Here is a 25,790-nt window from a genome sequence, read left to right on the forward strand (position 1 = left end):
TATAACGTAATCATCTTCATGTTGAGGTCTGTTATAAGCGGCCAACCAGTGGAAAGGCAGTCCTCGTTGGGTGTGTGGCCTGCACCCAATATAGGTGGTATTTCTGGCAAAGTTCATTGGCTTTTGCTCTCTCTGGATCCTGCAGCTGGCTCCTGTTCATCTGATTTTGGGTTCTTGGAACTTGAACTAGCATTTAACCTGCTGATCTGAGACTCTGTCAGCCTCTGTAGCCTGTGATCCAGAGGCCTGCTGTCTGACCTGCCAATCTTGGATTCACCAGTCCCTGCAGTTATTTGAGTCAGGAGAAGCCTCCAGCCTGACCCATGGATTTGGGACTTTCCAGCCTCTACAACTGTGTGAGCCATTTCCTTGATATAAACCTATCTCCACATATATTTATATGCTTCACTGGCTTTGCTTCTCTAGAGAACCCAGCCTAAGACACCCATCATCCTGAAGTAGCTCGCTTGACAGAAAGATGAAATGCCCTTCTAAAGACACAATTACAGTGCCAGCTAGGTGGCTACGCTTTGCAGGTTTGGGGCAATGTTCTCCAGGAGGCTGTGTATACTCTAAACCAGCACCCAATATACATGTATACCTCAGAGATAGGGCTGGTTTGGTTCCAGACCGCCCCAATAAAGTGAATATGGCAATAAAGCAAGTCACACAAAGTTTTTGGTTTCTCAGACCATATAAAAGTTATGTTTACACTATACTCCAGTCTATTAAGTGTGCAATAATAGCATTATGTCTAAAAAAACAATGTACATACCTTAATTAAAAAATATTTTATTGCTAAGAAATGCTAACTATCATCTGAGCCTTCAGTGAGTCAGTTTTTTTGCTGGTGGAGGATCTTCCTCGATCCTGGTGGCTGCTGACTGATCAGGGTGGTGGTTGCTGAAGGCTGGGGTGGCTGTGGCAATTTCTTAAAATAAGACAACAAAGTTTGACATATCAGAGGCGGGGCCAAGACGGCTGAGTAGTCAGATGCTTCCGGTGATCCCTTTTACAACAAAGACCTGAAAAAAACAAGTAAAATGATTATATTTATGACAAGCTAGGAGCCCTGAACATCAAAGGCAAAGTTAGAAAATGGACTGAACAGGAGGGGGAGGGACAGACAGTTCAGAAACAAAGAGGCGTTGCCGGACATGAGTTGCTGGGAACCCTCAGGCACCATTCTCTGGAGCAACTGCGGAGGGGCTAGTGGTAGTGTTCTGGAGGTGGTTTCCTCAGGGAGAGATAGGGGGCTGCACAGCCTACTCACACCTCCAGAATGAGAGACAAACAGCGCTCTTGGTAAAAGCTAAGTATTTGCGTTTATTTTACCACGCCCGCAGCCTGCAAGCCGACTTCAGTGGCTGTCAATTTTCCTGGGCCTGAGATACGCCCTGCTGCGCTCCCTGAGCCATTCTCCTGGCCTTGGAAAAGGAATAAATTCACAATTGGGGGAAAAGATAATCTGCCAGGTCCACTGAGCTGGGGCGGTCAGGACAGAAACAGCTCTTGTCCAGGCATAAATGGTCCATGGACTTTGAGTATCTTTCCCCTCTACATGGACCTGTGTGGGCCTATTTCAGGAGAACGGGCCCTTGTTAGCAGACTGCAACTGTTTCAGCTGTGTAGTGGAGAGGTGGGTGTTTGATGTTTGATACTGCTTTGCCTATTAAACAGGGTCCTCACCTATCCACATTAAGGGCCTAAGGACGGGTGGCTCCAGCCACATCACCTAGCCATCCACGACAGGGGTCCAAGGCTAAGTGGTACCACCCAGTCCTTACAACCAAAAGCATTGTGTGCCCATGGTCCATCTGCAGAACCTAGCCACCTGTGCACTCCGGGGAACAGGGACGCACTTTCCTCACAGTCACTCAGGGAACTGTTGTCAGCCCCCTGCCTTGTTCTGAGCATGACCCGCTACTGCAACCAGATACCTGCACCTACACGAATTACCCCTGCCCCTCTAAGACTGCAGGGCAGAGCCTGTACCACACACTTGATGACCAGCTACCTGGACGCCTGACCTGAATCCATACAAGAAGAGTGAATGGACTCCTAGACTAATGTACTTGGTAACAGCTCTAGCCACCTGGTGACAGGATGTTAGAGCTTCCAAGGTGAAAATAATCAAGCTAGCTCACTCAAGCAGCCTATTGGGGCATATCAAAATAAAACAAATCAAGAAGCTAGGATACAGTAAGCAAACATAAAATAAACTAATACAATAGCTTATAGATGGCTCAGAGACAACAATCAATATTAAATCACATAAAGAAGCAGACCATGATCACTTCAACAAGCTCTCAAAACAAAGAATCAAGGGATCTTCTGGATGAAGGTGCATTCCTGTAATTACCAGATGCAGAATACACAAGATTAACATACAGAACACCAGGAACAAGATAAGGAAGGAGATCAGGCAAAATGCAGAACAAGCCAAGGAACACATAGATAAAGCAGTTGAAGAAATTAAAAAGGTTATTCAAGAACATAAATGAAAAATAAGCTGCAAGAATCCGTACAGAGACAGCAATCAGAAATTCCGAAGATTAACAATAAAATTACAGAATTAGACAACTTGATATAAAGTCAGAGGAGCAGAATTGAGCAAGTGGAAGGCAGAATGAGTGAGACTGAAGATAAAATACTTGGCAACAACATATTCTAAGAAAAATCAGATAAAAGAATTAAAAAAAAAATGAAGAAAACTTAAGAATCATGTAGGACTCTATCAAGAGAAATAACCTACGAGTGATTGGAGTACCAGAACAGGAAGGGTTAACAGAAAATACAGAAAGAATTGTTTAGGATTTGTTGGCAGACACTTCCCTGATATTGTGAAAGATGAGAAAATATCTATCCAAGATGCTCATCACACTCCACACAAGGTAGATCTCAAAATAAAGTCACCAAGATGTTATTATAATCAAACTTGCCAAAACTGAAGATACAGAGTGAATTTTAAGAGCGGCTAGGGATAAACGAAAAGTCACCTACAAAGAAGAGTCAATAAGAATAAGCTCGGACTACTCAGCAGAAACCAAGCAGGCAAGAAGGCAATGAGATGACTTATATAAAGCACTGAAGGAAAAAAACTGCCAGCTAACAATCAAATAGAGAGCAAAACTGTCTCTCAAATATGAAGGTGAAATTAGGGTATTTCCAGATAAACAGAAGTTAAAACAGGGAAACAGCAAAGTAATTATGTAAAAGAAGACAACATTAAAACAATAAAGAAGGACTAAGAAATGTAGTCTGAAATCTTTGATATGGAGAGGAAGTAAAGGCGATATAAATAAATAAAAGTTAGGTTTAAACTTAGAAAAGTGGGTAAATATTAAGGTAAGTTTGAAATCAATTGAAAGATTTCTCTGTAGCATGTAATGCTATTTGATAGCATTTTACCCACAAATAGAACTTCTTTCAAAATTAGAGTCAATCCTCTTAAACTCTGACTCTTCTTTATCAACTAAGTTTATGTAATATTCTAAATCCTTTGTCATATCAACAATGTTCACAGCATTTTCACCAGAAATAGATTCCATCTCAAGCAACCACTTTCTTTGTCCACAAGAAGCAACTCCTCATCCATTAAAATTTTATCATGAGGTTGCAGTAACTCAGTTACACCTTCAGGCTCCACTTCTAACTCTAGTTTTCTTGCTATTTCCATCACATCTGCAGTTACTTCCTCCACTGATGTCTTGAACCCCTCAAAGTCATCCAGGAGGGGTGGAATCAACTTCTTTCACACTCCTGTTAATGCTGATATATTGACCTCCTCCATGAATCACAAATGTTCTTAATGGCATCTAGAATGGTGAATCCTTTCCAAAAGATTTTCAATTTACTTTGCCCAGATGATCAAAGGAATCACTATCTACGGCAGCTATAGCCTTACAAAATGTATTTCTTAAGTAATAAGACTCGAAAGTCAAACTACTCCTTGATCCATGGCCTGCGGAATGGATGTTGTGTTAGCACACATGAAAACAACATTAACCTCCTAATACATGTCCATCAGAGCTCTTGGGTGACCAGGTGCATTGTCAATAAGCAGTAATATTTTGAAAAGAATCTTTTTCTGAGCAGTGGGTCTCAACAGTGGGTTTAAAATATCAGTAAACCATGTTGTAAAAAGATGTGCTGTCATCCAGGCTTTCTTGTTCCATTTATAGAGCACAGGCGGAGTAGATTTAGCATAATTTTTAAGGGTCCTAGGATTTTTGGATTGGTAAATGAGCATTGGCTTCAACCTGAAGTCACCAGCTGCATTAGATCCGACAAGAGAGTCAGCCTGTCCTTTGAAGCTTTGAAGCCAGGCATTGACTTCTCCTCTCTAGCTATGAAAGTCCTAGAAGGCATCTTCTTCCAGTATAAGGCTGCTTCATCCACATTGGAAATCTGCTGTTTAGTGTAACAATCTTCGTCAATTACCTCAGCTAGATCTTCTGGATAACTTGCTGCAGCTTCTGCATCAGCACTTGCTGCCTCACCTTGCACTTTTATGTTATGGAGATGGCTGCTTTCCTTAAACCTCATGAACCAAATCCTCTGCAGCTTCCTCACCTCTCCCAGCCTTCATATAATTGAGGAGAGTTAGGGTCTTGCTCTGGATTAGGCTTTGGCTTAAGGGAATGCTGTGGCTGATTTGATTTTCTATCCAGATCACTAAAACTTTCTCTGTATCAGCAATACGCATCTTTCAGTTACTTCTCATTTATGTGTTCACCGGAATAGCACTTTTAATTTCCTTCAAGAACTTTTCCTTTGCATTCACAACTTGGTTAACTGGCACGAGAGGCCTTTCAGCCTGTCTTAGTTTTTGACATGCCTTCTTCATTAAGCTTAATCATTTCTAGCTTTTGATTTAAGTGAGAGGTGTCTGACTCTTCCTTTCGCTCGAACACTTAGAGGCCATTGTAGGGGTATTAATTGGCCTAATTTCAACTCTGTTGAGTCTCAGGGAATAGGGAGGTCTAAGAAGAGAGAGAGAGATGGGGGGATGGCCAGTTGGTGGAACAGTCAGAACACACACAACATGTATGAGTTAAGTTCGCCATCTTATATGGGTGCAGCTTGTGGCCCCAAAACAATTACAACAGTAACATCAAAGATCACTGATCACAGATCACCATAGCAGATACAATAATGAAGAACTTTGAAATATTGTGAAAATTACCAAAATGTGATAGAGACATGAACTGAGCGCATGCTGTTTGAAAAGTGGCATCGATAGACTTGCTTGATGCAGGTTCTTCAATTTGTAGAGAACACAATATCTGTGAAGCACAACAAAGTGAAACACAATAAAACGAGGTATGCCTGTATAATGCTGTTTCCCCCATAGCCAGGATTCATGGTTCCAGGAATCAAGGGGTGGAGATTGGACTGACATCACTCACTATTACCCCTAGTGACACACTCACAAAATTTTTGCTTCCTGTCCCTGCAACTCATTGCTCTGCAGGTCCAGAGGTCTTAGTTCCAACTGGAGGAATGTTCCCACCTGGAGACATGACATGGATTCCATTGAACTGGATGTTAAGGATACCACCCAGCCACTTTGGGTGCCTCATGCCTGTGGATCAACAGACAAAAAAGGGAATGACCATACTGACTGGAGTGACTGACCCTGACTACCAAATCAGATTGATATTACAAAAGGGAGGTAAAAAAGTATATGTCTGGAATACAGGTGACCCCTTAGGGCATCTCTTAGTACTACCATGCCCTGTGATTAAAGTCAATGGAAAACTACAGTGACCCAATTCCGACATTACTACTAATGGCTCAAACACTTCAGGAATGAAGATTTGGATCAACTCACCATGCAAAGAACCACGAACAGCTGAGGTGCTTGCTGAAGGTGATGGGAATACGGAATGGGTGGTGGAAGAAGGTAGTTCTAAATACCAGTTACCATCATGTGATCAGCTGCAGAAATGAGGACTGTAATTGTTATGAGTATTTCTGCTTTGTATGTGTGCATCAACTATTTTTGTTTTCTTCATTTAAAAATATAAGATGTAAACATCTTGGTTGTATGCATGTAGTTGTTCGGTGCTGTCGAGTCAGTTCTAACTCATAGCAACCCTATGTACAACAGAACAAAATACTGCCTGGTCCTGCACCATCCTCACAATCGTTGTTATGCTTGAGCCCATTGGTGCAGCTGCTGTGTCAACCCATCTCGCTGAGGGTCTTCCTCTTTTTTGCTGACCCTCTACTTTCTTAAGCATGATGTCCTTCTCCAGACACTCGTATCTCCTCATAACACGTCCAAAGTATGTGAGTTGAAGTGTTGCCATCTTTGATTCTAATGAGCATTCTGGTTGTACCTCTTCCAAGACAGATTTGTTCGTTCTTCTGGTAGTCCACGGTATGTTCAATATTCTTCGTCAACACCATAATTTGAAGGTACCAACTCTTCTTTGATCTTCCTTATTCATTGGCCAGCTTTCACATGCATATGAGGCAATTGAAAACATCATGCCTTGGGTCAGGCACACCTTAGTCCTCAAGGTGACTTCATTGCTTTTCAACACTTTAAAGAGGTCTTTTGCAGCAAATTTGCCTAATGCAGTGTGTTGTTTGATTTCTTTACTGCTGCTTCCATGGGCGTTGATTATGGATCGAAGTAAAATGAAATCCTTGACAACTTCAATATTTTTTCTCTTTATCCTGATGCAGCCTATTGGTCCAGTTGTGAGGATTTTTGTTTTCTTTATGTTGAGGTGTAATCCACACTGAAGGCTGTAGTCCTTAATCATCATCAGTAAGTGCTTCAAGTCCTCTTCGCTTTCAAGAAGCAAGGTTGTGTCATCTGCATATCGCAGGTTGTTAGTGAGTCTTCCTCCAATTGTGATGCTACGTTCTTCTTCATATTGTCCAGCTTCTCAGATTGTTTGCTCAGCATACAGATTGAACATATGGTGAAAGGATACAACTCCGACGCACACCTTTAATTTTAAACCACACAGTATCCCCCTTGTTCCGTTTCAATGACTGCTTCTTGATCTAAGTACAGGTTCTTCATGAGCACAACTAAGTGTTCTGGAATTCCCATTCTTTGCAATGTTATCCATATTAGGTGCAACGTTAGGTTCAAGCATAACTTTGTAAATTGTCTTTATTTAGTGATTGTGTATGGTTTAAGGAAACTGTGCAGCTCCCAAGCTGAGAAAGGGTAGACTGTGATAGTTAAGGTTGTGTGTTAACTTGGCTGGGCTATGATTCTTAGTGGTCTGGCAGTTTATGTAATGATGTAGTTTGACAGTTATGTAATGAAGTAATCATCCCTCATGATGTGATCTGATATGATGAGCCAATCAATTGTAAGGGGAGTTTCCTCATGGGTGTAACCTGCATCCAATATATATATGGACATTCTAGCAAGGTTTACTTGCTTATTTTGGATTCTGCATCCAGCTTGTCATCATCTGACTTCCAGTTTTTGGGACTTGAACCAGGTGCCTGTTGTATAGCCTGCTGATCTTGGGATTCATTGGCCTCCACATCCTGTGAACCAGAAGCCTGCCATCTTACCCACTGATCTTGGATTAGTCAGCCTCCGCAGCCCAGGAGCCAGCGGCCTACTGTCTGACCTGTTGATCTGGCGTTTGTCAGCCCCTGCAGCTATGTGAGTCGAGAGAATTCTGCAGCCTGACACCTGACCCACAGACTTGGGACTTGCCAGCCTCTACAAACTCATGAGCCATTTTTCTGAGATAAATCTCAATGTATATATGATTGACTGGTTTTGCTCCTCTAGAGAACCCAGTCTGAGACACCTACATCTACTCAATCCGGAAGTACTTTGATTTTTTAAAAAAGAAATCTGGGCCATACTAGAGGGTAGAGAGTTTGCCAGCTGTCTCCTCACTGTACTTTATCTTCTATTCTAATAACAGTTTAAGTTAGATCCAAATATAGCTAAGGAGTGCACAGTAAAGAGAACGTGAGCAGAAGTAAGTTATGCAACTTCTGGGTCAGGTGCTTCCCTCAGTCTCTTTTTAAGTGGACTGGGTGAGTTGTTTTCAGGTACAAAAAGGAAACCAGTACCCTAAGGATGGAAAAGGAACAAGATGGACTCTCTATATCATACAGCTGCCATTTCGGGATCTCTGTATTTTTGAATCTCTTGTTCCAACAACCTAGCCAGTACTAATTAATACCTTATGCCTGCAGAGAAGGATACAGACCTTGCAGATATATTTCTCCATGTATTGAAACCTGTCATAAATCTACAAGAAGAGCAAAGGACATTTCTAGAGAAAACAGGTATATCGCTGCATAGTGAACACAAATAGAGACAATAAATAGAGTCCTGGGAACATAGATAGGGATAATAAATAGAGACTTGGGAGATGAGGTAGATCCACTAAGATTCTACTAGGGAAAGGATCATTTGAACCAAGGATACCAACAAACGTGGAAACTTGGTGTGAGGAGAGGTATAATTTTAAGTAGGCTCAACGGGGAAATAAGAAGATAAATGCACAGAATGTTGACATGAGACAGTAGCTTCGTGATTATAGTGGTTTGATCCTCCCCATCCCTTAGGGAAGAAATCATTTTGGGGTCTCTGAAAACTTAAAACCCAGTAAAATCTAAAGGCTAAGATCATGGCTATTAGAAAAGTAGTATGAAGCATTTGATTTTACTCATGTCACAAAATATTATACCATAACATTGGAAAATGGTGGACCAGACTATAAGCTTTTGGGAATTTGCTTCCTTTCCATCTGGTCTAGTCCAATCCTGAAAAATATTAAGCACAAGCCCAATCTAACACTGGAATAGACCCACAACATTCTCTGAATTAAGTACTCTACGACTTGGTGAAGCAATGATTAAGTGCTCAGATGCTAACATAAAAGCTGGTAGTTTGAACTCACTCAGTGGCTCTGTGGGAGAAAGACCTGGAGATCTGCTTCCATAAAGATTACAGCCAAGAAAACCCTATGAGGCAGTTCTACTGTCACATGGGGTCACTTTGAATTGAAAATCGATTCAAAGGCACCTAACGACAAGATGACCTCATAGGTACTTTATTCAAGATGAATACAGCTATTTCTAATCTTGTTAAACAAATTATTTTTATAGTTATTCCCAATTTTCCCTTAAAATTATGACCATGGCATATTTTCTAATAGGTATACTGGTGTTAGTAACATTATTTCCTGGGTTCATGGTCAGCTTGACATTTTAATTCAGTCCAAGGCCTTATATACAGTTAATGCTCAATAAATACCTAGATATTTATTGAAGCTTCTATTGAACCTGGTCACATAAGTCCAGCTGCTTCTAGCAAATGACTTGTATTCAACTGATATCACCATCAGTCTGTATCACACACTGCACCATGTTTTGTCTAAATGCGCCCTGAGGAAGAATGTATTGCAACTGGGTCTTAAAGTAACTGAAAGGTACTTAAAATTCACCTTTTAAAATACCTAATTTTAGAAGAAGAAATAGGATGCCTTTATTGAAAAGGCATAATTTCGTCAACTTATTGGCAAATACAACATGGAATGATGTCGCTCTGGCCAGGATACTTCATCCTGGGCAATAATTCCTCTCTGTAGCTTCTCGGTAGGTTTTCCTCAGAACAGAGACTTGATAAAAAAGCAGTTTAAAGTTGTGAATAGTAGTTTATGAAACACAGTTAATTCTAAAGAGCTGAGTTGGGTTGGTTGATCTAACTGAATATAAAAATGCTTGTGATAAGAAAAAGAGAACTTTCAAAAGTGAATAATATAAAAAAAAGTGAAAAATATCTCATTTCAAATACAGCATTCAGTACAATTTTTTTACCTTATGTCTTAACTAACCATAATATTAAATTAAAAAAAATTTTATTGAATACAATTTTATGTTTCTACTTCCTCATTGAGAGAAGGTAAATTTCTCCCTTAAAAGGTAAAAGTTACACTTAACATGGGGGCTTGGACTACTTATGCATTCTAGAAAGTAGAGCAAATTGGAGCAGGTCACCAGAGGCTCTAAAGGGCCTTCTGGAAAAGAGAGAAAGATAAGTGAAGGAAGAAAGAGAAAAAAAGAGAGAGAGAGATTATACTTTGGAACCCACAGTAGTCTTTAGAGGACAGGGCAGAGAAGGAACAGAGGTGGTCCTCCAATTTCCTTGGGGTGACCTGGACCGGGCAGGGAACTCATTCCAAATAAACCAGTTGTTGTAGAGTCGATTCTGACTCATGGCCACCCCATGTGTGTCAGAATAGAACTGCGCTCCACAGGGTTTTCAATGGCTTAATTTTTGGAAGTAGATCTCTAGGACTTTCTTCTGATACACCTCTGGGGGACATAACTGCCAGCCTTTCAGTTATCAGCTAAGTGCGTTAACTCTTTGTACCACCCAGGGACTCCTTCGCTCTAAATAGTTAAGAATTAGTGTCCAGACATTACAGGGGTGGAATGAGTAGTATCACATTAAATGTTATCTGATCCAGTACCAGAGAAGTTGACCAAAAGATGAGTTAAGAACCATAAGGATTTGAATCAACATAAAATTTAACACTATAAGCTCTGAAAAAACAGAAAGCAAGGCCATTCTGTTTAGGAATTCATTGAAAAAACTGTAACACTGGCAGAGAGAGGGCCCCCTGTTCACCTTAAAAGCCCTTTGCTGAATCGATTCTTACTTATAATAGAACTGCTCCATAGGGTTTCCAAAGAGTGGCTGGTGGATTTGAACAACTGGCCTTTTGGTTAGCAGCCGAGCTCTTCACCACTGTGCTGCCAGGGTTCCTACTCCCCTTTTATCTGGAACAACACAGATGTTGACCTCAAGGTACTTAATCCATCAACAGTGACCGAGGGCTACATGATTGGTCAGTACAAACTACAAGACAATGACCCCCAAGCGTCATGCCAAGGTCAGCACACATCTGAAAAACGCCAGCAGGGCACCTGTGCCAAGCAACCAGGCAGGGGCCAAAGAGACTGAATTCTCTTAATGACTGTCAAAGAGATCACATAAAGTTCCCTGGGACCTGCCATGGGAAAGGAGGGGCTATGAGTGCTGGGTTCCAGCATTTAGACCAGTGGGGACTCAGAGCCAGAAATTCCTGTGGACATGGCACTTAGCCTACAAGCTGTGCCCCTTCGAGCTGCTGTGAAGATGAGGATATTTTGGTTACAGCAAACTTTACTGATTTTTTAAAATGTAAAATGGTTGATGCTTATTACAAAATGAGGCTCTTTACTCACAAAAATATTTCGAGAATCTTTCCTAAAGTTGGCCTTCATTCTAAGTTAACTCCAACCATTAGGGATAGTTTTAGTATTATGATAAAGGATTATGGTTCTGTTGTCTTTGCGTCGGCTTTGTTGTAGTGTCTATCTTAAAACTAAGAAAACCAAAACATTTCGACTCATAGCAACCCTACAGGACAGAGTAGAACCACCTCACAGGGTTTCCAAGGAGCGCCTGGTGGATTCGAACTGCTGACCTTTTGGTTAGCAGCCAAATTCTTAACAACCCTGGTGGCATAGTGCTTAAGGGCTATGTCTGTTAATCAAAGGGTCAGCAGTTCGAATCCTCCAGGCGCTCCTTGGAAACTCTATGGGGCAGTTCTACTCTGTCCCAGAGGGTCGCTATGAGTTGGAATCAACTTGACAGCGCTGGGTTTGGTTTTTGGTTTTATGCCACCAGGGCTCCATTCTAGCTTAGAAAACCACATTTTATCTTGGTTCCTTTGTTTTATGTATATCAGACTTCTAAAAGTCGTTATATACTATTTGACATTATCATTTTTATAATTCAATTTTAATTCAGTGACTAATGAGAACTTAGTGAATAACTATCTGGCTTTTAAGTACTTTTAGGAACTAAAGCAATAACACATTTGAAAGGTAAAGGCAAATAGCTGTATACTATGTATAATTACAAAGCAGTACTATTACTTACATGCCTTGGTGCTTTTTATAGATCCAGTTTCTATGACCTTAAATGTAACTTCTTACAGTAAGAAATCTGGTGCCTATATTATAATGCATGTGGGAATAACTATCAAAGGAAGTCTATCCTATGTTCTATTCAACAATTCTGAGGGTAAAAACAAAACAAAAAAAACTCCTGACTTGGCATTTAATATTCATTACCTACTTGTAAGTTATAAATTCCTGAGAGTGGTCAGGAGGCCGAGTTTCAATGGACCCAGGAAAACTGGCCAGTGGCGCACTCTGAGAGGCACGCTGCAGGCGATCTGGCACTGGGAAGCAGAGGAAGATTCCACAGAACACTGCAGTTTCTTTAGTACAAAGCTTGATTTCTCTCACCGTATTGCTGCAGCATTTTTTCCTTCCTTATTCAATCTTATCCTCAAGTTTCAGAAGACATTTTGGATTCAAAAATGGAAATTATCTTTTACTTTAGAGTTATGGATGTGGAATATGTATAATTTTTTTCTTTAAAATTCAAGTGGTTATTAGTATAGCCAAGATGTAAGTCCAAATTACCTGATCGTTTTCTACGTGAGTTGATGCAAATAGTTTTTTGTATGCTTAGATGTTTGGATTTAGTTTCTGCTGTAACACAGTTGAAATAAGCAACATGAAAAAAATATCTTCCTAAAATATGCAAAAGAACACAATTAAGGGGATGACAACATTCCTGTGGAATGGTGTCTTAGTTATCTGTTGTTGTTAGGTGTCATTCAGTCAGTTCCAATTCATAGTGACCGTACATATAACAGAACGAAACACTGCCCAGTCCTGTGCCATCATCATGATGGCAGTTATGCTTGGGCCCAATGTCATAGTCACTGTGTCAATCTATCTCACTGAGGGTCTTCCTCTTTTTCACTGATCTTCTACTTTACCAAGCGTGATATCCTTAGCACTAGTTATCTAGTGCTGCTGTAACACTCATACCACAAGTGGATGGCTTTAACAAAGAGAAATTTAGTCTCTCACAGACTAGGAAGCTCTTAAGTCCAAATTCAGGGTGTCAGCTCCAAAGGAAGATTTTCTCTCTCTGTTGGCTCTGTAGGAAGGTTCTTGTCATCAATCTTTCCCTAGTCTAGGAGCTTCTCAGCACAGGGTCCCCAGGTCCAAAGATGTGCTCCCCTTCTGGTTTTTCATTCTTAGGGGCGTGGGGTCCCTGTTTCTCTGCTCACATCTCCTTTTTATATCTCAAAAGAGACTGACTCAAGATACAACCTAATCTTGTAGATTGAGTCCTGCCTCACTAACATAACTGCCTCTAATTTTGCCTCATTAACATCATAGAGGTAGGATTTACAACACGTAAGAAAATCACATCAGATGACAAAATGATGGACAATCACACAATACTGGGAATCACTGCCTAGCCAAACTGACACACATTTTAGGAGGACACAATTCAATCCATAACAAGTGGATTAAAGTATTTGTAAGATACCCCCTTTGGCAATCTTTCATAGTAGTATAGGAAAAATTTATCCAACATGGTTTAGGTTAGATTTTATTAAAGACAGAAAAGTAAATTAAATAAGCTATCGAAAGCTCCTTCATATCAATGATACAATGTTTGTGTTTATATGTTAGAAAATAAATGGGTTTTGGTAAAACTTTTATTTGTCCTCTCATGCTATTTACAAAATGCTTTCCTTCAGGAAAATCACACTTGCTTGGGACTGTAGGATTATCAGCATAGAAACAGGGGACAAAAGAACACAGAGTAGCACTGATGCATTTAATTTTCCTTTTTCTGGAAACTGGTTATCTCCCTTAATGATCTTGGTATCTTCCTCACTCACCACAAAATCTGCTCATTTAATCGAACTAACCAAACTACCTAGCATGTTATCCCACCCCGGGGTGCTTTGAGATCCACAGTCATGCTGTTCTTAAGAGTGAAAGTTGAGAACGGGTTGCATGTAGAACTAGCTCCCAAACCACCATCTTATCTTGCTTTGTGCTTGTCTCCAAAAACAAAAAAAAAAACACCAAACCTGCAAACCTGTTGCCCTCGAGTCAATTCTGACTCAATGCAACTCCACATGTTAGAGTAGAATTGCTCCACAGGGTTTTCTTGGCTATAATCTTTATGGAAACAGATGGCCAGGCCTTCTTCCCCAGCAGCACTGGGTAGTGCCAACCTTTAGGTGAGTAGTCGAGCACAAACCACTTGTATCACCTCGGGACTTTGTGCTTGTCTCGGCCTCCACTTATTCTGAAACTCAGTCCAGTTCTGCCTTCCCTTCTAGCTGGTTGCACCTTTTGCACTAGTAGTCTTCTGGATTTTGCTTCTTGCTCTTTTTTCCAAGGGCCCCTTCCTTGGGTGAACCCAATCGGATTCGGGCTGCCTAATAAGACTACTGAGGCAGCCTGGAGTCACACAAGCAAAGTTATTTTACCAGCAGCTAGCAAAAGGAGACAGTAAGGGCTAGAACCTTCAGAGAGACAGTCTCACTGATGTGCCTAGGAGCCAAGTATTTAAGCGTTTCAACAAGGCAGAGAGGAGCAGTTTTGATGTTTATTTATGAGGTCCTGGGAGAACAGTGGAGATTTCTGAGAAGGGGTTGGGTTATGCAAATACAGGCACACACACAGGATTTCTTCAAGATGGAAGTTCTTTGGTTCCCTTGACATAACTCATTATGGGATATGACGCAGGCGCACTGGTTCCCTTTGTCACACTGCCCCTTGGGCGGCACAGGAAAGACAAACTATGGTCACTTATACTTCTTTTGCGCACATTCTGCCCCTGTGGAGTCCTGCAAGAACTATATTAACAGTTTATTTGCAACATCTTGGAACACTTCAGTTTGTACCACCCCTCAGCCGGAACAGTTTGCCCCACAGGGCCTATGTGTTCTGTTCTACTCTCTAGAAGGTGGGTTATGGTTGTACGAGGTTGTTTACTCTACTCTCTGTCCTGCTCTGTCCAGGGATGGCCTATGTGCTGGGGGGGTGGTGGTGGGGGGCAACCAGCCCTGCTCCAGCCTAGTCCTGTCTTACTCTCTTCTGGTAGGGTGTATACTGTGACTACAACCATTTAAAAAGGAAGAGACAATCAATCTTATGATATATATCAAAACGGTATGGTTCGCCTGGTAGGACAATGCATTATTTTTCCCCTTTTCTCCATTTTTAGTATTTTAAACGTGATTTTATTACCTTTAAATTAAAAATAGTAAAATAAACACTGATACAAATAACATGAAAACCTTTTTAAAGCCCGTATGACTAAAATGGAAGTCTCTGATGAAGTTTTTGTTCAGGAATTTCACTTTGAGAGTACAAGGATACAGATTCAAAACGCTTTATGAGATGCTGGAGGCAACAGCCAATTCATAAAAGCTTAGCCCAAATTAACTCAACACAGTAACTGTAAGACTCAATGGAATACTGGCAATCTTATCTAAAATTTTCCAAAGGCTGGGAATTTTACAATGGCTGGGAATGTACAGAAGTCCTTAAACTTTAATGAGCATAACTACGACCAGAACCTTTGGATTAAATGAGATTCCTGCCCAGAGATACAGATTCAATACATGCGGGTGGAGTTCAAGCATCTGCCAGTTTTATCTAACAAGCAAAGGAATGATATAGGCCATAGGTCACAGGTGAGGAGACACGCTTTTTATCATCTTCCAAAGTCTTTACCTGTCTCTAATTCAGAATTGGCCAATTGTAGTGATCTCTGCTATGGAAGATAAATTCTGTGAAATTCCACAACCTATGGCACGGCATTTACATTATGGTGCTGACGAAGAATACTGAATATACCATGGACTGCCAGAAGAATGAACATATCTGTCTTGGAGGAAGTACAGCCAGAATGCTTCCCGGAAGCAAGGATGGTGAGACTTCATCTCACATACTTTGGACATGTTATCAGGAGGGATTAAGAAATTCAAGGTCACCTCTCAGATACAACCACTGGCCAATTTTTGTAAGTCCAACAAATGCCTTAGTATGGCATTCAAGGCTTTATGCAATCTGTATTTTTTTTTTTCAGTATAATGGTTATGCTAATCAGGAATCTGGGTTCAGAACCTGGGACTGTCATTTACTAACTATATATGTTGAGAAAGCTACTTTACCTCTCTACATTTCCTCATCTTTAAAATTGGAAAAACAGTAGCCCCCTCAATTCTCTAGCCATGCTAGATTACATACCATGTGGTTCAGTGGTAGATTTCTTACTTTCCATGGGGAAGACCTGGGTTCGATTCCTGGCCAATGTACCTCATGAGCTTCTACTACCCATCTGTCAGTGGAGGCTTGCGTGTTGCTGAGATGATGAACAGGTTTCAGCAGAGCATTTACAGATTAAAATGGACTAAGAAAAAAGGCCTGGCAATCTATTTTCAAAAATCAGCCAATGAAAGCTCTATGGATCACAATGGTCCAATCTACAACCAATGATGGGGATGATACAGGACCAGGCAGTGCTTCCTTCTGTTGTGCATGGGGGCGTTATGAGTCAGAGGCCAAGTTGGCAGCAGCTAACAATAGTATCTCTGTTCCTTCGTTTCTGCTACGCCCTTTGCTTGTGATAAATGTTTCTACCTCTCAGCTTAGACAACCTTACTTTCCCTTACACACCTGTGGTGGTTTTAAAAACTACGTCCACAAACTCTTCAATACTCTTCTCTTCAAGCTTAATTCTCCTCCCCTTCAGTGCAGACTGGACTTAGTGAGTTGCTTCTAACAAATAGAATAGGGCAGAACTGACAGTACATCACTTCTGTGATTACAATGTAAAATGACTGCGGCTTCCATCTTGGTCTCTCTCTTCCTCTCTCTCATTACCTGCTCTGGGGAAAGCCAAATGTCTGGTCATGAGCAGCCCTATGAAGGGGACCAGTGGTGGGGAACTGAACTTGGAAGCAAATTCTCCAGCCCCTTTTGATGATCGCAGCCCTGACCAATAACATCATGTAACCTCTTGAGGGACCCAGAGCCAAAACTACCCAACTAAGATACTCACAGGTTCCTGACCCTTGGAAATTGTGTTAAGATAATATTTCTTGGCTTTTATTGCTAAGCTTTGGGGTAATTTGTTACACAGCAAATAATACAATACTCAAGTTCTCTGACCAAGTCAGACAGGAAATTTCTCCTTTGTTTTCCCATAGTAACTATCATAACATTTACTATATTAAAGATGTTTGATTACATGTTTATGCCTCCATAGCAAGGCTGTGAGCTCCTCGAAGGTAAGCGACCTTTAATTGTATTAAATGAAAAAAATTAAACTCAAGCCTGACACATAGAGGCCTTTTACAATAATTAAGCTAATCATTAGTGTTTCCTACGTGGTGGCGTAGCAGTTAAGAGCTATAACTACTAACTAAAACTTCAGCAATTTGAATCCACCCGGCACTCCTTGGAAACCCTATGGGGCAGTTCTACTCTGTCTGATAGGGCCACTATGAGTAGGAATCAACTCGACAGCAGTGGGTTTGTTTTTTTTTGGCTTAGTGCCATACAAGGAGCTGTGGTGGTGCAGTGGCTAAGCACTTGGCTGCTAAGCAAAAGGTCGATGGTTTGAACCCATGAGCCGCTCCGTGGTAGAAAGATGTGGCAGTCTGCTTTCGTAAAGATTACAGCCTTGGAAACCCTCTGGGGGCAGTTCTACTCTGTTCTATAGGGTTGCTGTGAGTTACAATTGACTCAACTGGAATGGGTTTGGTTTTAGTTTTTTTTATGTGCCTTATCCTGTTCTAAGCCCTTTACAAATATTATCCCATTGAATCCTCATAAAAACCCTTTGAAACACATACTATTATTACCCTTATTTTATAGATGAGGAAACTGAGGTCAAATTATGGAGACGTTGAGTAACCTGCACAAGGACACATGGCTAGTAAAAGTTGCTGAATTAAAGAACGAATGAATTTCTTAGAAATAAGATCATGTCTGTCTCATCTTAGAATTTCTTACTGTGTGTCATGGATTGAATTACGTCCCCCCCCAAAAATGTGTGTATCAATTGGGCTGGGCCATGATTTGAAGTATTGTGTGATTTTCCTATATGTTGTAAATCCTGCCTTTATGATGTTAATGGGGGAGGGATGGGTGGCAGTTGTGTTAGTGAAGCAGGACTGGATTGTGTTTTGAGGCAATCTCTTGGGAGAGAAGAGAAGCAAGCAGAGAGACAGGAATGCCTCATACCACGAAGAAAGCAGTACAGGGAGCAGAGTGCATCCTTGGGACCTGATGTCCCTAGGCCTGAGAAGCACCTTGACCAGGGGAAGTTTGAAGATGAGGGATCTTCTGCCAGAGCCCAAAGGGAGAGAAAGCCTTCCCCTGGAGCCTATACCCTGAATTTGGACTTTTAGCCTACTTTTTACTGTGAGGAAATAAATTTCTCTTTGTTAAAGCCATCTACTTGTGGTATTTGTTACAGCAGCACAAGATTACTAAAACACTGTACCTAGCCCGGTATGCAGTTCAGACTCAAATATTTACTAAATCACCCTCTAGTAATAAAAGCAGCTTAAAATGTGAAAAGGAAGTCTTGAAAAGCCTGACTGTGGACAATTTGATTTCCAAAACATAATTCTTTTCCTTTACTGAGAAGAAATAAAGATTACAGTAAAGATATGTTGTGATGAGACTAAAAATAAACTTTAGAAGAAATTTATCTTTTTCTTGAAATCTGCCCCTTAAATGCTTGACAAGAAATAAGTGTACTGATGGTCTGATTACATAAAATATATTTAAAAAACTTATTTTACTAAATTTGGTGGTTCAGGATTCAAAACATTTCTACAAAGATGTAAAATGTCTTTTTTTCTTCTTCAGCAAAAAAAGAATTAAAAAGCTTCTACTGAAGTCCTCTTGAAAGACAAATTTCAAATAAGTGGTTGTACCTGACTTCTGTGGCTATTCTAAATAAGCATGGAACCCATAAAGCATGATCCCTCCTGCTGAGGTCTCTAAATCAGTACCTACATATGAGAAACCTAAAATCAGTTTACATTCATAGTTGGCCAAGTCTGAAAAGCAGCTTGAGGCTTCCTATTTTAGAATTTTTGACTTGTTCTCTTTGAACTCTTTCTTCCCACTCAATAGTAAGTAGAAGCCAGTTGTCATGGAGTTGATTCTAACTTACGGCAATTCCATGTGTGTCAGAGTAGAACTGTGCAAAACTTCAACAAAAGACAAATAACCCAATTAAAAAATGGGCAAAAGGTATGAACAGGCACTTCAACAAAGAAGACGTTCAGGCAGCTAACAGATACATGAGGAAATGCTCATGATCATTAGCCATTAGAGCAATGCAAATCAAAACTACAATGAGATACCATCTCACACCAACAAGGCTAGCATTAATCCAAAAAACACAAAATAATAAATGTTGGAAAGGTTGTGGAGAAACTGGAACACTTATACACTGCCGGTGGGAATGTAAAATGGAACAATCACTTTGGAAATCGATTTGGCACTTCCTTAAAAAGCTAGAAATAGAAGTACCAAACAATCCAGCAAGCCCACTCCTTAGATTACATCCTAGACAAATAACAGCCATCACATGAAAGACTTATACACACCCATGTTCACTGCAGCACTGTTCACAACAGCAAAGAGATGGAAACAACCTAGGTGCCCATCGATGGATGAAGGGATAATCAAATTACAGTATATTCACACAATGGAATACTATACAATAATAAGAACAATGACAAATCCTCGAAACATCTCAAAACATGGATGAATCTGCAAAGTATTATGCTGAATGAAATCAGTCAGTCTCAAAAGGCAAATATTGTATGAGGCCATTGTTGTAAGAACTCAAGAAAAGGTATAAACACAGAAGGAGACATTCTTTGATGGTTACGAGGGTGGGGAGGGAGGGAGAGAAATATTCACTAACTAGATAAATCCAGTAAAACCCAGGGCCGTTGAGTCGATTCCGACTCATAGCGTCTCTACAGGACAGAGTAGAACTGCCCCATAGAGTTTCCAAGGAGCGCCTGGTGGATTCGAACTGCTGACCCTTTGGTTAGCAGCCGTAGCACTTAACCACTATGCCACCAGGGTTTCCAACACTAACTAGATAGCAGACAGCAATTATGTCATGAATTGAATTATGTCCCCCCAAAAATGTGTGTATCAGCTTGGTCAGGCCATGATTCCCAGTATTATGTGGTTGTCCTCCATTTTGTGATTGTAATTTTATGTTGAGAGGATTAGGGTGGGATTATAACACCACTCTTACTCAGGTCACCTCCCTGAACCAAGGTAAAGGAGTCTCCCTGGGGTGTGGCCTGTACCACCTTTTACCTCCGAAAAGAGAAAAGGAAAGGGAAGCAAGCAGAGAGTAGGGGACCTCATACCACCAAGAAAGCAGCACCAGGAGGAGAGCGCGTCCTTTGGACATGGGGTCCCTGTGCCTGAGAAACTCCTCGACCAGGTGAAGACTGAGGACAAGGACCTTCCTCCATAGCTGACAGAGAGAGAAAGCCTTCCCCAGGAGCTGATGCCCTGAATTTGGACTTGTAAACTACTGGACTGTGAGAAAATAAGCTTCTCTTTGTTAAAGCCATCCACTTGTAGTATTTCTGTTATGGCAGCACTAGATGACTAAAACAAATTACCTTAGGTGAAGAGAAGGACAACACACAATATAGGGGAAGTCAGTACAACCAGACTAAACCAAAAGCTAAGAAGGTTCCTGAACACAGCCAAACACTTCGAGTGACAGAGGAGCAGGGGTGGAGGTCTGAGGACCACTGTTTCAGGTGACATCTGGGTCAAATGGCATAACAAAGTTTATTAAAATTTTCTGCATCCCACTTTAGTGAGTGCTATCTGGAGTATTAATAGCTAGCCAGTGGCCCTCTAAGATGTATCAATTGGTCCCAACCCACCTGGAGCAAAGGAGAATGAAGAACACCAAAGACACAAGGAAAATATTAGCCCAAGAGACAAAAAGAGCCACGTAAACCAGACTCCACCAGCCTGAGACCAGAAGAACTAGATGGTGCCTGGCTACCACCAATGACCGACTTGACGGGGAATACACCAGACAGCCCCTGACAAAGCAGGTGAAAAGTGGGGTGCAGAATTCAAATTCTAGTAAAGAGACCAGACTTAATGGTCTAACTGAGACTGGAAGAACCTCAGAAGACATGGCCCCCTGATTCTCTGTTAACCCAGAACTAAAACCATTCCTGAAGCCAACTCTTCAGACATAGACTGGACTATAAGACATAAAATGATATTCGTGAAGAGTGTGCTTCTTAGTTCAGACACATGAGACTAAACGGGCAGCTCCTGTTCAGAGTCAAGATAAGAAGGTAAAAAAGGATAGGAGCTGGTTGAATGGACATGAGAAATCTGGGGAAGAAACGGGGAGTGTGCTATCACATTACAGGGATCGCAACCAGGGTCACATAGTAAGATGTGTATAAATTTCCGTATGAGAAACCAACCTGAGCTGTAAACTTTCACCTAAAGCACAATAAAAAAAAAAAAGTTGGTGGCTCAAATCAACCCAGAGGTGCCTTGAAAGAAAGGCCTGGTTATATAAATCCAAAACAATCAGCCACTGAAAATCCTATGGAACACAGTTCTGCTCTGACACACACGTGGTTGCCATGAGTCAGCGTCAATTTGACAACAACTGTTTTTTTTTTTTTTTTTAAAGCAAAAAGAAAGTTTTATTCAGCATATATTCAGAAAGACGAAAGTGGGAAGCAGACAAGCATGTTGTTAGAGGCATGTCTGCCCAAGTACAAGGAAATATTATAGAATAGGCAAGAATGGAAGAATGGACAAGTATGCTGCCACAGCCATGTCTGCCCGAATCCAAGGAACATTACAGAATAAACAAGAATGGGAAAACAGACAAGCACATTTCACAGCCATGTCTGCCTGAGTCCAGAGAATATTACAGAATAAACAAGAATGGCAAAACAGACAAACATGCTGCCACAGCCATGTCTGCCCAAGTCTGAGGAGGGTTAGAGGCATCAGTATGTATTAACATTATACCCAAAAAAACCAAACCCGTTGCTGTCAAGCCAATTCCGACTCATAGCAACCCTACAGGACAGAGTAGAACTACCCTATAGAGTTTCCAAGGGGCACCTGGTGGATTTGAACTGCCAACCTTCAGGTTAGCAGCCGTAGCACTTAACCACTTCACCACCAGGGTTGCCCACAAATGGGCAAAACCACTGAAAGCTTCACCTTTTCATAGACTGGCTAGAAACTGGGATCTTACATTTTGAATTGCCTTTCTTAACAATCATTGGTACAGGTTTCAGTAACGACAATCAGGAGGGTCTTCATTGGTCCAACAAATTTCTATTCACTGTATATTGATAGAAAAAGATAAGAGTGGAAAGTCTTTTGTGTTCTGGCTTATGTGCAAGTTTCCCTAAAAGACATTTTCCAAGATTATCGTATCTATTGTTTTTATACCTCAGGGCCCAGTTGATGTGTCCTTGTGAGCCCAGCTACAGCAACTCATTTTTATTACTATTCTTAAGTGCCATTCTATTTTCACTACTTAGAACAGAACCTTTCCTTAAAGATATAAAAAATATTAAAAAAAATATGAATTCCTTGTCAACATATGAATATTAATATATTTTCTTTATATATCTGATTTTTCAGGTGATTTCAAGCATTTCTATTTTTTAACAACCACAGTTCTTTGTAAAAACAGTACTAGGTATTAAGAAAAAAGATGTTGAGTAAAGGTAAGGTTACACACACAAATAGTGAAGTAAAAGAATGTCCTTATTTTATATTATGACAACTGGAACTAGATCCTTAAAAAAAAATTTACCTATTAATTACATCCATAGTGTTGTAGATTAAATTGTTCCTGGAAATCTCTCAGATAATAAGACAGTTTTTATAAACTGAAATTTCAAAAAGAATAAGTTTTTTAGTTACCTAGGGTTGCTATTACAGAAATACCACAAGCGGATGGCTTTAACAAAGAGAAATTTATTCTGTCACAGTCTGGGAGGCTATAAGTCCGAATTTAGGGTGCCAGCTCCAGGGGAAGCCTTTCTCTCTCTGTGGGCTCTGAGGAAAAGTCCTTGTCATCAATCTCCCCCTGGTCTAGGAACTTCTCAGCACAGGGACCCTGAGTCCAAGGACACACTTTGCTCCTCGTTCTTCTTGCTTGGTGGTAATGAGGTCCCTCTCCTGTCTGCTGAATTCTCTCTTTTATATCTGGTAAGAGACTGACTGAAAATATAACCTAATCCTGGAGATTGAGTCCTGCCTTATTAACATAACCACCTCTAATCCTGCCTCGTTAATGTCATAGATTAGGATTTATAACATATAGGATAATCAAATCAGATCACAAAACCGTGGGCAACCACACAATACTGGGAATCACAGCCTAGCCAAGTTGACACAATTTTGGGGGACAAAATTCAATCCATAAAACCGGTACCGATCCAAAACCATAAAAACGCAAATACCACTGGACTCAGAAATAACTTAGCAAAGGTTATGCATGGAGAGTTAATTGTATTATTCTTTTTATTTTGTTTCTGTGACAGCTTGTTGATATATAATTTATGTATCATACAAATCATCCACACAGAGTGCACAGTTTGATGTTTTTAGTGTATCTGTAGAGTTGCGCAACTGTCATCACATAACATTTTTCTTCATCTCAAAAAGAAACCTGTACCATTTAGGTATTACCCCCCAATCACATATCCTCATCCTCACCCTACCCCAACCCTATGCAAACACTGATCTCTTTCTCTCTTCACTTGCCTATTTTGGACATTTCATGTAAAGGGAATTACATATGATCTTTAGTGACTGGCTTCTCTCACTTAGCACAATGTTTTCAAGGTTCGTCTATGTTGTAGCATGTATCAGAACTTCCTTTACATGGCCACATAATATTCCATTGTGTGAATATGCCACATTTTGTTTATGCATTCATCAGTTGATGGACATATGGGTTTTTCTCACCTCCTGGCTACTGTGAATAATGCTGCTATGAACCATTTGTGAATAAATTTTTGCATGGACAAGTTTTCATTTCTCTTAGGTATATACCTTAGAATTTGTATTATTCTCATGGTAATGAAAATTTGAAGCAATTCCATGGTGCAACAATGGAATTATGCCACACTTTTGGAAATACTATGGAGAAAAAAAAAAAAACAACGTTGGCTGTGTAGAATGAAGACTATGTAGTAAAACGGAAAATGCTACATGAAGTGAAAAAAGGCAGGATACAATCCACTTAAATGCTTCTGGGGCCTCCCATTCCCTACTCATTCATTCTATGAAATCTCCCCCTGCCTTTAATCTGGTTTCTCTCTCCCCTCAATTCTCTGAGGTCCAGACAAACCAGCTTTCAGAGATTTTTAGAACGTCTCAGCTTCAGAGCCCTTGTGTATGCTGTTCTTCTGCTTGTATAACTCTTTCTGTTTCTTTGCCCAGTGGTTTCAAGTCTCATCTTAAATGTCACTTCCTCAGAAAAGCCTTCTCTGATATCCCTAACTAGGATAGAGTTAAATGTTTCCATAGCAGCCTGCAATTTTCCATCTTAATACTTTTGATACTAGTAATCACTTATTCATTCAGTAATCAAATATCAAGAGTCTTTTACAGGTAAGGATACAGGGTGTAAGAAAATACACAAGATCCCTGCCATCCAAAAGATTATATTCCAGGGAGGAGATATAAAAGTAAACAAATCAACATACCGGGTAATCCTCTTTCGTTGCATTGTAAACTCCATGAGGTCAAGAGTTATTTCTGTCTTGGTTACTTCCATTTGCTGGAACACTGAGTCTGGCTCGCTGAATAAGGTCAATAAAAAATTTTTTTCACTGTTAAAAAAAGCATACAAAAGATAAGAAATGGAGAACACAAACGAGACTACTTCTGTAAATAGTTGAGTTTGGAATCTTTTTTCCCTTTTCTCTTTCAAAACTTTCTGTAATGCAGTGAATTCCTTTTATAATTAAGACTAAAGGAACAAAAAATTACCATAGGTGAGCAAAGAACTCCAAATAAAACACATTTATATGTTATCATACAGTGGTTAAGGAACTGGTAATAAAATCCACTCTGAAATACTCAGACTAATTCAAGCCGATAGAATTCCCTTGGCGCGTTACCAAGCAGGTTCCTGGCCCTCAGCGCAGCCGTAAAATTCACTTTTGCAAATGAAGGCTTAAATACTCAAGAATGTTCTTAAAGATATGATCCCCCTCCTCCCTCATTTTCCATTCTTTAAGCGCTTTAGAGCGTCGCTCCACCTACCGGTGTGGTAGCGAAAAAACCGCAACAATTGTAAGAATAAAACGTTCTGCGAGCTCAACTAAAAACGCAGGCTCTTAACAGAACAGGCAACCAATCAGGTTGGGTAAACGCAGGCAGCTCTAGGCTTGCCAAAGCAACAGCCGCAGATCGTCCAACCCCCAAGCTGAGAGCTCAACCGCTTCTTTCTTCCTTGTGCGCAAGCGTAGCGCACTCTCCAGCCACCACACGCCTCTTCCACGGAGCAGACGGGGCGCTTACGTCACCGTGCGGCCTATGAAGTACCCTTCCGCTTCACCAAGGAAAACGAGTTCTTGCTCTTTTGGCTTTTCTTTGCCCACACTAAACGTCCACTTTCCCCTGCCCCAGTGCCAACAACTTCCCCATTCCGTCTCCAACAGCCAAGATTTTTTCTGGACTTCTCTATACATTCATTGGACCGAGAGGCAGCAGAGAGGAACTGGAAGAGAGGATGAGACACCGGATGTGTTGTTTACAAGGGGCGAGAGAAACTAGGAATCGGTCCGCGAAGGCGGAGCCGAGGTAGCCGGCACCTC

The 25,790-nt window shown here is 40.8% G+C and overlaps 1 long non-coding RNA gene across 1 annotated transcript; it reads right to left on the reverse strand.

Annotated features, from left to right (window-relative positions):
* Window positions 1-723: 723 nt before the first annotated feature.
* LOC126077062 (uncharacterized) lies at window positions 724-25,787 on the reverse strand. The gene is made up of 3 exons (XR_007517653.1): window positions 25,237-25,787; window positions 24,675-24,800; window positions 724-1,025 (listed from the first exon to the last, which is right to left on the reverse strand). It is a non-coding gene; the product is annotated as an uncharacterized LOC126077062 (long non-coding RNA).
* Between the last annotated feature and the right edge of the window lie 3 nt (window positions 25,788-25,790).

This window comes from Elephas maximus, chromosome 5, assembly GCF_024166365.1.
Source record: "Elephas maximus indicus isolate mEleMax1 chromosome 5, mEleMax1 primary haplotype, whole genome shotgun sequence".
Classification (NCBI taxonomy): Eukaryota; Metazoa; Chordata; class Mammalia; order Proboscidea; family Elephantidae; genus Elephas; species Elephas maximus.